This window comes from Octodon degus, unplaced genomic scaffold (genome assembly GCF_000260255.1).
Source record: "Octodon degus isolate 3935 unplaced genomic scaffold, OctDeg1.0 scaffold00063, whole genome shotgun sequence".
NCBI classification, from domain to species: Eukaryota; Metazoa; Chordata; class Mammalia; order Rodentia; family Octodontidae; genus Octodon; species Octodon degus.
In genome coordinates, this window is record NW_004524639.1 from 7,594,984 (window position 1) to 7,609,506 (window position 14,523).

A 14,523-nucleotide genomic window follows, 5' to 3' on the forward strand; every position below is an offset into this window, starting at 1 on the left:
GCCCGCCCGCCCAGACGCCGGTCTGCTCCCCCCGAAGCCCACCACTAAGCCCCCCCACTCCGTGGCCGCAATCCTCTCGAATCTAGCTCTGTTGGGCCTGCTGTCCGTTTCTCACGCCCCTTAGAACCGAGGGTGGGGGAGCCCCGGGGTTCGCGGTCATCCTCCTCCCTCCTCCAAGGGCCGGGGGATTGCCCCCGATCCCGAAACCCGGCCCCGTAACCAGAGCCTCCGTCTTTCCAGCCCTCTGCTCCGCTCTAAGACCCCTTGCCTTCAGGCCTGGCGCGAAGCGGGTGGGGGCTTGGACGCCCGGATCTCCCCCTGGTTTGCTAGGGCTAGTGTGAATTGCCCCCATCTCATCCTCCTTCAATTTAAGCCCCCTCCCTGCCGCGCCTGGCCCGGCGGCCCCCGCCCCTAGAGCGAGGGCAGCAGAGCCAGGGCGCTCCGAAGTCATCCCCCGCCTTTTTTCCAGGGACTCGGATAATTGCCCCTGCCCCCATCACAGCACTCCCACTCCCGATCCCAGGCCCCACCGCCACCTAGGGGTACCCCTTACCCCACCGTTCCCGCACCCCAGCACGGGAAAAAGCAGACCTGAAAGAGCACCCGTCGCACCTCCCCTCTGAGGTTGGAGGGTATTTTCTCCTGGTCTCTTCAAGACTTCATCACGGGCAACCCCCCCAAAAAAGAAAACAAGCCTTTTCTCGCCCTGCCCTGCTGGCCAGGCTCCTTTCGGATCCTCGGATCCTGGTATCGGGGTTGAGGCCAGGTAGTTAACAAGACCGTAGTCTCCACCTCCCTTTCGGAGGAGTGGGGTAATTCCTACGGTTCCCCCCCCAGGAGCTACCGACCCCTGTTTCCATGGAGACCCCCACCCAGCCAGGAAGAAGACTCTCCGGGATCGTGGCGAACTAGTCTCACCTGGCTAAGAGAGAAAGGGGTCGAGGAGGGGGTAGGGTAGAGCAGGGATGGGGTGCGAAGGTGGGAAGTGGAGGGGAGCTGTCCCGAAGGGAGGGGCGAGGACAGAGCAAGCTCCACGGAGCGCTACGTCCGGGGACACGAAGAGGACGGCGCCCCCGGGGGGCAAGCAGAGCGGCCGCGGGGCGAGGAGGAGACAGGGTTGAGGAAAGGCTTAAGATAGAAAAAAGCGGGTGGGGGAATACAAAAAAGCCAGGGAGTCAAAAGGGGTGGAGGGATTGGGGGAGAGGAAAAAAAGACGCACCTGTTCCTGGGTCGGCTCGGCGGGGAGGCTCAGGCCGCCACCCGGGTTCCCTCTTACCCCTACAAACCGTCACCCGCCTAATACTGCCCACATCTGATGCTTCCCTCCACCCCTTATCGCCACCGACCTCCTTCTCCTCTCTCCTGGCGGCGGCGGCGGTCGGACTCTAGGAACTGAGAGGAAGAAGGGAGGGCTCAGCAAAGCGGAGGAGAGACAGAGCCACACACTGGCAGCAGCCGCGGCGAGCGAAAGAGTGAGGGGGAGAGCGATGTGTGTGTGTGTGTCGGTGTGTGAGAGCGAAGCCTGGTGGAGTGGGTGCCGGTCGCAGGGCTCGACGGGAAGTGGAGTCTGGCCCGGTTTGCGGGCGGCGTCAGCCTGGACAGCACGCAACTACAACTCCCAGAATGCTTGCCTTACGGGGGGGAATGGGGAGGAGGAGAAGGGAGGGAGAGAGCGAGAGAGGGAGGGACGAAAGCAGGGAGCAAGCGGCGGCGAAGGGGGCAGAGCCAAGCAGCCCCGGTGACACTGGGAGGGGAGAGGAGGGGAGGAGGAGGGGATCGCTGCGAGAACCGAGCGGATTCCGGAGAGGCAGGCAGTGGTGGCTGCAGCAAGCTGGGCAAAAAGCTAGACTGCCGGGAGAGGCGGAGGCACTCAATCCGCGGGGCTGCAAGAGCCCCACGCCCCCCCACCCCCGAAGCCCCTCAAAGAGGAGGTTAAAGAAGGGAGATCATCTGTGTGCTGTGACCAGGGGTTTAGCTCTCCCTTTCTTCCTACGCTCTCCACCTTGTGCCCCGACCTGACTTTCTCAGGCCACTGGTGCCCTATCTAGTGTGCAAATCCCGAGACCCCCAGATCTCCCTTGCCGGGCAGCACAGAAACATACGCATTCGCTCCCCTTTAGTACCCTTCTCCCAGGGGCCTGAGGGAGGCTCCCCTTGTTAGCAGGGCGTGACTCTCCCATTCTTCCCGCCCCCCCCCGTCGCCGCCACCCCCCATCTCCCTCCCCGGAACCCCTCCCTCGAAGCCGGGGCTCGCCTCTCTCCCCGTCAAGGAAGGCTCTCTCTTGGGGCGACAACCTACCCTTTCCCTTATACTGGGTTCCTACCCACCAGTTTCCCCATAACGTTGCCCCCTCACCGAAAGAATAGTGGGGGCGACCCGAGTTGGACAGTTGGCTGTTTTTCCTCCCAGGCTAGCTGTCCTTCGCCAGGCCGAACCTGTGTAGAGATAGAGAAGCACATTAATACTCCCGAGCACCCCCCCACCCCGGTTTGGATCCCCATGGAAGTGGCTCACAGTAAAGAGAGGTCGGTAATGGAAGTGAGCTGGAGGTGAATCCCAATCCTTAAACCCCATCCCAGCCTTGAAAACGCAGGGATTCGTCCCTTTCCTTAATAGCCATCAAATAAGGGGGGGGGCCTAAATTAGCGAAACCCCAGTGTCCACACGACTCGACAAGTCGCTACCATGTAGGAATAAAATGCGATCTAGGCTGTCCCCAAGGGAGGAAAAGTATAACCCCTCCCCCGCCACAGTCCACCCCTAAACACAAATCCCTACAAGGGTCAGTGGGGGGGGATGCAAAAGAGTGAAAAGGTTATGACGGGGAGGGCCTGCGGCCCCCAGAGAACATTATCCAGATGCTAAGAGGTGGGTGGGGGTGCGGCATAATTGCAGACGGTGTCTTTCCTCGCTTTTCCCGGAATCGCCACCGAACACCGTCTAACACTCGGAGTTGCTTACCAGTCAGTCCCCTAGCCCCATTTGTGCGCGTGAGGCGGCCAGAGCCCGGCCGGGAAGCCTGGGCACAAACTCCGCGGAAGCTGGCCTTCGCCGCCGCCGCGCCGCCGCGGGCCTCCCTCCCTCCCTCCGCTCGCGGCCCCGCCGATCTACCTTCGCCCCCGGCCGAGGCCAGACCCCGCTTGCAACTCCACGCCCCTACTCCACCCCCGGCTCCCCCTCCCCTCTCCCTCTCCCCGCGGGTCCCGCCCAGCCCCTAGCGCCGCCCCGCCCTACCGCTCGGTCCAGAACCCAGCAAGTGCCCCGAACTCGCCCCCCGCCCCCACGCCCAGGCCAGTCCGGCCGGGCCTGGTTTCCCCCTCCCGCCACGCCCCGCCCCCGAATCCACGTCCTACTTTGCCACCCAACTCGGCCCGGTCCGGGTTCGGCCCGCGCCCACGCCACTAGAGTCCCCGGTTCGGTCCGGTGTAGGGCCACCCACCCCGCCCTTGCCTGGGTGCCGGCCTGGCCAGCCGCCTGCACCCGCCGATCCGACCGAAGCGCGAGGTCCCGGCCCGGGTCCAGGTCCTGGTGTCGGCCTTGGTGTCCGCGGCGTTGCCGCGTCTCGCCACGAGGGCTCGGATCACGCAAGATCCGAACCCGCGCGGGGTGGGGGCCTCGGGAACCAAGTTTCTTTATCCCCTCCCCAGCCCCGGCCACAGCCGCAGAGCCACGCCGTCCCCCCTCCCGGCCCCGCTCGCAGCGCCCCCTTCACCTGGGCAGAGCCCCCTGGCCGCTGTCGCAACTTTGCTCTTCTCCAAGCCGCGGGGAAAGCGGACCAAGCGGGAGGAGGGAGGTGGCGCGGGGAGGGGGGTGCTGGGATCGGGCCGCTGGGCTCCAGGCGGACACGTGGGGGAGGAGGGGAAGGAGGAGGAGGAAGGGGGGCGGGCCTGCAGTTCTCGGGGCTCCCCCTGCCAGCCCTGGGGAAGCCGGAACCTCGCCCGGCAGCCGCAGACCCCGCACTGGCCACGGGGGAAGAACGGAGCCACCTTCCCCGGCCAGCCCCTGGCTCCAGGAAGGGGGAGCAGCTTGCAATGCCGTTCGGGGTCGCAAAGCGAGCGTTTTCGCTCCCGCTTTATGGATGACTCCCGGTTTTGCCTCGCTCTCTGTAGGAGGGCCGGGGTCTTGTCTGAGGCAGGACGCCCCCACCGAACGCTCCGCCCCTCCAGCGGCCTCACACTTCCCCACCCTAGACGACTTCGGTGCGTGGTTGGGGCGCTCTAGTCCTGAGGCCGCCGCAGGCGCAGCCCCAGCCCCGGCGCCGAAGTGGGACAGGTGCTGGAGGAGGGAAAATACCGGGGCTCGCAGCCCAGCCTGGAGACTCTGGGGCGGCCCACCCTTCGTGACAACCTCCCAGGCTGCAAATCCCTTGGGCCACTGTCAACGGGCAGGCCCTGCCTGGGCAAGGAGGCTGGGGAGGGGGGGAGACCCGAGAGAGGAAGGAGGAGGAGGGGGGCGAAAGGTCTGTAAAGGGGGAAGCCAGCACTACCCGAGGCAAAAGCCCTGCTCCAAGAGGACTGGGCTTCTGCTTCGCGTTCCCGGTGCTCATCAGCCACCAATCTGAGCCCCTTGACCCTTACCCTTTACTCTAATGACTCCCCGCCTGGCCAAAGAAATAAATCCTAGTGTGTGTTTACATCCCAGGCCATCCCTGGGACTGAAGGGCTGAGAAGCTTGCGGTCCACATTGTAACTCTGATGACTTTACATTAACTCCAAGGAGAGCAGCTTGCGAACAAGCTGACGCTGCGGGCTGACTTGCTTTCAGTCTTAGGGTGTTTCTTAGCAGCTCCAACCCTGAGCCTTGGTGAGGACTTCAAAGGCATCGCCTCTGCCTAGATGGTATTAGGGGAGGTGCCCCGCAGTTCCTGGAGGATTCATTGCTTTGTAAACAGAATGTGAAATGAATAGCAGGAATTCGAAAAAAAAATTGTGTGCAGATACATTGATATTTATTATATATTTATCTGTAGCACGGAATCCAGAGGGTCATTTAGACTATAAGGAAGTCCTGTGGGATTACTGTCTTCTTCCTCCTCCTTTTCTCTGTCCCCCTCCCCCTGGCTTAGAGGTTCCATCTCTAAGCTAGGGGATGTCCCCTCTCCTTTGGAAGGACTTAGATGGTGGTTGAGACTTGCCTGGTATGTCTCCATCACCTGGTCTGAGGGCTGTACATGAGTAGAGGAGCAACCTAAGGCTACAGTGGATTTGCTGTTGCTTAAAGTCTGGCGTTCTCTACCCCACCCCCTTACTTGTCCCTGCCAGCCTCAAAATCTATTGCCAACAACATGGACATAGCCCTGGCTATTGTCTTGGGCTTTGAGAACCGCTTCACCATTTTTGCCCGGCGATACATACTCTCCCATGCACTCCCCCTCCGTATGCACACCCATTAAAAATGTTTGGCCTAAGCTGCACCAAGGAAAAGTGAAGATTTGGAAATGGTGTGTTTAAACTAATCAATGTATGAACTCAAAATGCATTACTGAGAGGGAAATCACCTCTGTGAGGCCTGATAATGGAGACCCCCATCAATTCTGCTTTGATTTAAGTTGACCACCTTCACTGATTTTAATTAATCTAGTAATTACTAAATGGCCACCTCACTTAAGGTCCTAGGACCTTCTGGCAACTTGGCTTCTTGTTTGACAGTTGAAACAGATCCTGGCCACCTCAGTTTACACTAGTTTGTGTCTCACCATTTGGCTGCATCATTTATCTGGTGAAATGAAGGTTGGGGCAAGATGGCTGTTTCCTGGCTGAAGCTCTAGCTTCTCTGAGCCCTTTCCTGTTGGGGGCCAGGCTTCCTGCCCTACAGGAGATGATGGGAAACCAAGGAGCTGTGGGGAGGGCTGTGGGAAACCTTGTAAAGAATGGAGATATTAATGATTATTTTATTTGAGGCTAGAACCACAACATAACCATAATAATAATATTTTACCTTTGTATAGCACAGAGTGTGTACCGAGCCCCTTACTTGTGCTATTTCATTTGTTTCTCACCTCACTACAGCTCTTCATTTTGTAATTGAGGAAACAGTCTCTGGGCCTCTATGAGTGGCTTGCTCAAGGTCACATGGCCAGTTAGTTCTTGGGCCAGGACTCAAACCCAGTAATCCTACTTCTATCCAGAGTTCTTTTCAGTATGGGACAGCACCTCCACTTAATTCCAAAATAGTCTTTTGCAGGGCAGATTGTTACTCTTGAATATGTCTCCCATCAATAACATCTACTGACCCAGGCTGGGATATTTGCTGAGGCAACGTGGTGCAATGGAAAGAAGATTGCTTAGGGGAGATCCGAGAGCCAGACCCTAGACCTGTCTCATGAAGAGCTAGCAGTGACATCTCAAGCAAGCCTTAACATTTTTTTATATCTCACTTTTCTTTTTCTAAGACAGGGACTCACTATGTAGTCCAGGCTGGCCTTGAACTCATGATGATCCTCCTACCTCTGCCTTCCAAAGGTTGGTGTGTGGCACCATGTCTGGCAAGCTCCAACATTTGACTGAGTAGTATCAACCTGAGCCAGGTACTATGTTTTGGGTCATCATTTCTCCACTTCACCTAGAATATGGAAATCAAGGTCCCTACCTACTTCCCTCACAGAGATGGATACCCAGTGAACACCCAATGAGGTATGGGTGGGAAAGAGTGTGGCACACATAAGCAATTGGACTTCATCAAGAATTGTTATTTTTCACACTGGCATCATAGCCTCCCCAGGTGTAGCACAGAGACCTAGCAGACAAAATAGGGCATTTGAGGGTCCCAGACTAATTTAGGATCCAACCCAACCTCTGACTAAAATCCACAGGATAATTATGTCAATTCTCTGCTTTGTTCTGCAATCGGAAGCCTTGTCTCGCTAGTAAAACAACGTATTCCTATGACCCCCCCCCCAAAAAAATACCACTGGTTCAGATCTTTAGAGTTATTAGGAGAAAACAATTTGGAACTTGTGGTTGTCTGTTCATTCGCAGGACCTCATTCAGTTGGAGGCAAAGTCAGGTGCAGGGCACAAGGTCTCTGGATTCATTCTGGTTCCCCCCAGTTGGAGGGGGACCAGGGAGAGAGGAGTACAGAACAACATGAGCACTCAGGGAGCACTTAGGTGTTGCACTGTGTACTCTCTGGTGTTTCACTTTATAGTAGGGAATGGGAGTAGAGGAATGTTTCTTGTCCCTATTTGCTATTCCTAAATCTCCTCTACACAAACCCTCTGGCAGGCAAGGTTGCTGCTGCAGCTGCATTCCATAGCCTACTGGGTGTTGAGGACTAAGTATTGACTCCCTGAGGAAAAAAAAATGGTTAAGGAAGGCCTGGTTTCTGCCCTCTTGTGGCCCTGGGTCTGAATGGGGAGACAGCATGTCTGGTTAAACTTAACTTTGTAAACAAACAACAATCTTTCTGGATTTTATAGCAAGGAGCTCAAGAGTTGCCCCAGAGACCTCCCCAGGTCAAGCCCCTCAGCTTGCTGACCACTCCCTTTTTTCTTATGGCTCAGTTCATGTATGTGAGAGACGTGGGTGGGACCATAAGAACTGACCTGTCCTCCTGCAAAGCTGGCTGTGGCTGCCCACTACTGACAAAATCAAGCCCATGACCCTTCACCTTGCTCTCAGGGCCCTCCCTGGTCTGAGTGCAGCCTCCTTTTCTCCCATGTCCCTCACAAGCCTTCCCCTCTGACCAAAGTGGTCCCCTGGATATTCCTTGGGCAGGACCTGCACATGCTCACACTATTGAAATCTTACTCAGCTGGTGTTTGTCCTGCTTTCACGCTACCTTCCCAGGCCCCTTTGCCCTCCATCTGGAAGTTAGCTGCTCCTTCTGGGCTCCCAACACTGTGTAGCTTATCCCTTCACTGACTCTTTTACTCTCTGCCTACCTACTTCTCTGTATTGGTCTTAAGTCCTTTAGATGAAGGGACCCAGTATTTCTCACCTGTGTAACAGGCTTTTTCTTCCCCCAATGCCTCTCATCTTGGCATACAACAGGGCCTCTACAAATGCTTGTTAAGTGAAGGAAAATGAATGAGTGGATGAATTGATGATCCATTCCATTTCATTCTTTTTTGTTTTATTAAGGGTTTAACTTTGTAGTGCAGGCTGGCCTTGAACTCACTATGTAGATCAGACTGGCTTCAAACTCATGGTGATCCTCCTGCCTCAGCCTTTTGATCCCTGGGATTACAGGTGTGCACCATCACACCTGTTTTTTAAGCATTTCAAACAGTGACTGGAAGCCAGTGGATGTACCATGGTAGGTTTTTTTTTTTTTTTTTTTTTTTTTTTTTCAGGGGATTGAACTCAGGCCCTTGCACTTGCCAGGCTCAAAGTATCTTTTTTGTTTTTTTTTTTTTTTTTTTTTTTTTTTTTTTTTTTTTTAATGGAAGGAGTTTTTTAAAGAGTTCACCATTTGGGCCAGGGATGTAGCTCAGCGGCACAGTGCCTGCCTACCAAGCGTGAGGCCCTGAGTTTGATTCTTGGCACCAAAAATGAAAGTAGAAAAAAAAGCCCCCCCCCAAAAAAAAAAGAGTTCAGAATTTGCTGCTCATTAACCAAGGAATAGATAAAAAAAGATGTGGTTCTTTTACACAATGGAGTACTACTCATCCATATAGAAGGATATACTGGAAACTTTTATGTGTAAATGGATGAAACTCGAGACTATATACTCATAAGGGAAATAAACCAGGCACATGTGTAAACATTGTATTTTCTCCCTAGTGTGGGGAGCTGAAAGAATAAATGTGTTCTAAAAGGTACAACAGCTATTATAAAATGAGAGGAAACTTTAAGCAGTAAAATAAACTAAGATGGGGAAATGGAAAGAAGAAGGAAAAGAAAAGCAATAATTAACATAAGTGTAGTACTAATTTCTCTTAGTTCACTGAAAAGTTTGTGCTAATATTGTTTGGACAATTAAATGCCGATATCTTGACTAAAAATAACAATATGCAACTCATTAACAATTGTTACCCTCCTATGATCTTATTTTGAATTTTTTTTCTTTTTAAAAAATAAAGCCAGGCATGGTGGTGCAGCCCCAGCACTTGGAGGACCTATGCAAGTTTGAGGCCAGCCCAGAGTACAAAGTGAGTTCAAGGCCAGCCTGGGCTGCATAGTGGAGCCCTGTCTCAAAAAGACGGAAAAAAAAAATTTAAAGTTCAGAATTTGAGAGCATCCACTTAATTTGAACATGGGAATGAATACCACAACCTCAATGGAAAAAGCAGGGTATTTTTTAGCAACGGGAAAGACTGAGCAAGAGCACTCGCATCAGCAGCCCCTCGTAGTGGTTGCTCCCCAAGTTCCACTGAAGTGGGAGATGATGCGTTCCTCTTGTCTGGGGCAGTAGTTCTATAGTGTACGTTTAAGAATCTTTTTTTTTGGGGGGGTGGTTACTAGGGATTAATCCCAGGGCCTCACATGTCCAAGGAAAGCACTTCACGACTGAACTGCACCCTCATCCCTTTAAAGATGTTTTTCTATTTTGAGACAGAGGTTTGCCTAATTGCTCAGGCTGGTCTTGAATCTGTGATGCTCCTACCTCAGCCTCCTGAGTGGCACCCCCACACCTGGCTCCTGTCCTTGATCCTGTCCGTGTGCCTCTGCCTGCACTCCTCTCCACTTGGCCAAGGCTTTCAAGCCCTATCTCTGGGCAACTTCCCCCTGCTTTGGTCTCTGAGCAGCTCTCCTATTTCTGATCTCTTGGCCCTATGCACAAATGCTGCACATGTTGGCACCCACTGCCTTTCTGTGCCCTGGGTCTCTGGGAGCAGGTGCCTCGTTAGAGCATGCAGGGATCCCCACAGTGCTGGAGAGCTTTAGAGCAGACAACACTTGATGAGGGCTTTGGGACTGATTGACAAGTAGGTGTTGTGGAAAGCAACGTGAGGGTGGGCCCCTGGGTTCTGCCTACCATGCCTCCAACCAGCCCTCCATCCCTGGGCCCCAACATGGATCAAATCCGCCAGCATGAAGCTCCAGCCTTCCCAGTAGCCTCTTGGCTCTTAGAATTTCTAAGGGTCTGGACAGCAAGGGCCATGTCTAACTGTGTGGTCCACATGGCCCAGCCTAGAGCTTCCGACATTCACAGCATTGTATAAGCACATAGTTTCTCACTGTTATAGATAACTTGGTAAAGATATTCTTATTTTGGGTGTCTGTTGTGTTTATATGTATTCTCCTGTGTCTGCTCTTGCTCATTAAACTGTAAGAGACTGTAGAGAAGAAAAAAAAATCTATTTTGTAAAGAAAGAAGATAAAACCTGGGGGAAAAAAAAACCAAGTTAAAACCTGAGATTCGGATTTTACCCAAAGTCCAGAGAGTGTGTGTCTTGCCTGTGGTATGCACACAGTTCATATTTTCACACCAAATTTCCTCAAACCTTAGTACACACCAGAATCACCAAGGCTGGGGGATGGAGAGCCTGTTTGTTTGTTTGTTTTATTCACATTCCAGGTCTGGGGATGTAGCTCAGTGGTACAGCATGTGAGTAGTGTGTGCAAGACCCTGACTTTGATTCCCAGCACTCAAAAAATAGCTCCGGTTCCAAGGTACCCTTGTCACTCGAGGTTTTATTGAATAGGGCTGGGATGGCGCCTTCTGCTCTTCTCTCTCTCTCTCTCTCTCTCTCTCTCTCTCTCTCTCTCTCTCTGTGTGTGTGTGTGTGTAGTTTAGGTCTCACTGTGGAGTTTAGGCTGAACTTGAGTTCACTATGTAGCCCAGCCTGGCCTCAAACTCATGACAATCATCCTGCCTCAGCCTCCTGAGTGCTGGGATTACAGGTATGTGCCCCAACACCCGGCCTTTAGTTTAGTTTAGTTTTTTTTTTTAATTTTGAGACAGGGTCTGGCTAAATTGTGCGGGCTGTTCTTAAAATTGTGAGCCTAGTGCCAGGTGTGGTGGTGCATGCCTGTAATCTCAGCACTCAGATTGCCTTGAGTTCCAGGCCAGCCTGGGCTCCATAGTGAGTTCAAGGCCAGCCTAAACTACATAATGAGACCCTGTCTCAAAAATAAATGAATTAATAAATTAATAAGCACAATAAAACTGTGATCCTTCTCCCTTAGCCTCCCGGACTTCTGGGATTACAGGTGTGTGCCACCAGGCCTGGTACCAACTGAGGGTTTTATTATTTCATTCTTCGTTTAGCACATGGTTATATATCACTTATTATGTGCCAGCTACTGGTTTGAGGATTTTACAAATATTAATTCATTTAATACTCATAATTGCTGGGCATAGTGGCCCAGCCTATAATCCTAGCCCTTGGGAGGCTGATGCAGGAGGATCATCTGTCTGAAAAAACAAAAACTAAACCAAACTAAAATAACATCATAACTACCCCATAGTATAGACACTATTTTCTCTTTTCTTGTTTTGTTTGTTTGTCTAGTTGCTTTTGCAGAACTGGGGATTGATCCTGGGGGTGCTCCACCATTGAGCTACATTCCCAGCCCTTTCTTTCTTCCCTCACTCTCTTCCTTCCTATATTTCCTTCCATTTTTTCTTTTGAAGGGATCTCACTGAGCTACCTGGGTTGGGCTCCAATTTTCAAGCTACCTGTCTCAGTCTGCTAAGTAGCTGGAATTCCTCCACCATGCCTGGTTATTTGCCCCTTTTATAAATGAAGAAATTAAGGTACAGAGAAATTGAATGACTTGCCCAAAGTCATTCAGCTAATAAGTTTTTTTTTCAACTGAAGTCAAATTCAGTGTAATGTTAGCATTTTAAATATACAATTCAGTAACATTTAATACATTCACTATGTTGTATAACCACACATCTGTCTAGTTTCAAAATATTTTTATTGCCCCCAAATGGAACTATTCTCGCTAAACAGTGGTTCCCATTCCCTTCCATCCCCAGCCTCTGGTAACTGCCTTTCTGTTTTGTTTGTATTGATTTACCTGTTCTTAATATTTCACTTGAATTATAATAAGTGGCCTTTTGTACCTGGCTTTTTTGTTTATTTGTTTGTTTTTCAGTACTGAGATGGAACCCAGGGGTTCTCTATCACGGAGCTAGATCCTCAGCCCTTTTTAATTTTTATTTTGAGACAGAGTCTCACTAAGTTGCCTAGGCTGGCCTTGAACTTGCAACTTTTTTTTCCGACTGTCTTGCCAAGTAGCTGAGGTTACAGGTATATACATACCACAACACCCAACTCTATCTGGCTTCTTTCACTTGAAGTCTCATCCATGTTGTAGCATATATCAATGCTTCTTTCTTTTTTGTGTCGGAGTTATATTCCAGTGTATGCATGGACCATAATTCACTGATCTATTCCCAACTAGGAAGCTTTAAAATTAGGATATGAATCCAGGCAGTCTGATCCAAGATCTGTGCTGTTATCTCCTGTGTACAAAATATTTATCTAACTCTCAGCATTCTGAGAGGCTGAGGCAAGAGGATAGCAAGTTTGAACCCAGCCTAGGTAATTTAGTGATTTAGACTGTATCTCAAAATAAAAAGAAAAAATATAAGGCTGGGGATGCAACTCAATGTGAAGACCCTGGGTTCAATCCAGGATTAATAAAACATACAAATGCATCTACTTAAACAGGATATATTTTCAAGTAATAATTTGCCACTTGGAGGCTGAGTCAGTGGCACATGCTTAAAATCCCAGCACTGTGGGAAACTGAGGATAGAGGATTGCAACATTAAGACTGGGCAACTTTATGAATTTATTAGGACCTCTCTCAAAGTAAAAGTTCTGGGTGTGGTGGGGGGTGTCTCAAATACATACAAAACTACGTCAGAAATTTGCCACAGTAAGGTCATTTAATTCCAATCAAAGACACAAAACACTTGATGTTATTACCTTCTGCAACCTCAGGCACATTCATGTACAGTTCTCTCTATATTTTATGGAATATGAGGAACGATTCATAGAGACTCCCACAAACATTTATGGATTGGAAGACTATAGTTTGGGGGGTCCCTGTAAGACATCTTCTCAATAAAAAGTTTCTATCAAGTTGCTTGGTAGACTGCAATGACAATCCAGAAAATGAGCTCAGGCATGTTAGAAAGATTTTCCATACCAAACTGCTAAACAAAGAAGGAGTTGGAGATTAACCTTCAGCAAATTAGAAAATGCCTAAATCCAGTGAGTGCCTGCATGTTCTAGTAAGCTGGAGTTTCACCACGGAGGATGGACCACGAATGGTGGTGTATGCCTGAAATCCCAGCTATTCAAGAGCTAGGGGCTGGGCATGGTGGCACAGGCCCATAAACCCAGCACTTGAGGGCTGAGGCAAGAGGTTCACTATTTGAGGCTCACCTGGGCTACATAGTGAGTTCAAGGCCAGCCTTAACTATAAGATGAGATCCTGTTTCAAAAAACAAACAGGCTGGACCTGGTGGTGCATGCCTGTAATTCCAGTGCTCAGGAGGCTGAGGCAAGAGGATCACTGTGAGTTTGAAACCAGCCTGAGCTACACAGTGAGCCCCATCTTAAAAATAAATAGTGCTTGCTAGTTAGCTCAGTTGTTTAAGTACCTGTATGGGCAAACCCAGTCAGGCTTGAGGGACCAAGGTTCGATCCACAGCTCCACATGCCACACCACACCCGCCCTTAAGGCAGCCTGAGCCAGCCAAAAAATAAATAAAAAACAAACACAAAAGAGAGGATTAGACAGTAGGATTGCAAGTTCAAAGCCAGCCACAGTAATTTGAGATTCTGTGTCTAAATAAGAATTTTACAAAGGCTGGGGATGCAACTCAGTGGCAGAGTATTTGTCTTGCAACTGGGAAGTCCTAGGTTCAATCTGTCTTACTACAAAAGAAAAAGTACTTGGAGGCTGGGGGTGGGGCTTGGGCATAAGAGTGGTCACCTAGCAGGCAAGAGGCCCAGGATGAGGTCCCCTGCACTGAGATAAAAAAGATGCACTTGGCTATGCCCAAGTCACCAATAAGGCAGCCCTTTAACTTCCCCTTGACTGGTGACAGCCTAAACTAGACCAGAGACCTTCCAGACATGAAGCATCTGCAGGGACAGCACCTGAGGTGAGAATGCTATTCCAACACAACACTGATCACATGACTTCCTGACTTCCTAAGGGTGTGGACACACACACACACACACACACACACACACACACACACACACAGAAACCCAGACTTGCATCTCTTCTCAGATGGCCCATGTCTGAGAGTGCCATTTGATGTGCCGAGCACCACCTTCCCCAGAGGGATCCCTTGTTATTCTGTTAGAAACCAAACAGCTGGGCTGTACTCAAAACCATTAGTCTTGACTACACTCAGCAGACTCAAATGAACACCAAGGGCAGCCTTGAAGGGGGAAAGATGACACAAAACACACGTCACTTGAGAGGTGAGAGGTGAATGGGGAGTGAGGACTTCATCTCTGTAGCCCCAGGACTTACCAGCAGACCTGGGACTGATAAGATAGCCCTCAGTGCATGTTTGTTGATTGACTGACTGACTGACTGACTGACTGACTGACTGACTGACTGACTGACTGACTTCTTGGGATGAAAGTCCTTATTGAG

General features: G+C 50.8%; 1 protein-coding gene across 7 annotated transcripts in view; it reads right to left on the reverse strand.

Moving 5' to 3' along the window:
- The window catches only part of Bcorl1 (BCL6 corepressor like 1), a 64,391-nt gene extending 60,596 nt beyond the window's left edge, over positions 1-3,795 (reverse strand). For 2 of the 7 annotated variants that reach the window (XM_023718858.1, XM_023718853.1), the window contains exons 1-2: positions 2,963-3,048; positions 2,357-2,436 (exon numbers count right to left, since the gene is read on the reverse strand). The gene's annotated coding sequence lies outside the window, so the exon portion shown is untranslated. The other 5 variants (XM_023718857.1, XM_023718856.1, XM_023718854.1 and 2 more) reach the window with 5 other exon arrangements.
- Between the last annotated feature and the right edge of the window lie 10,728 nt (positions 3,796-14,523).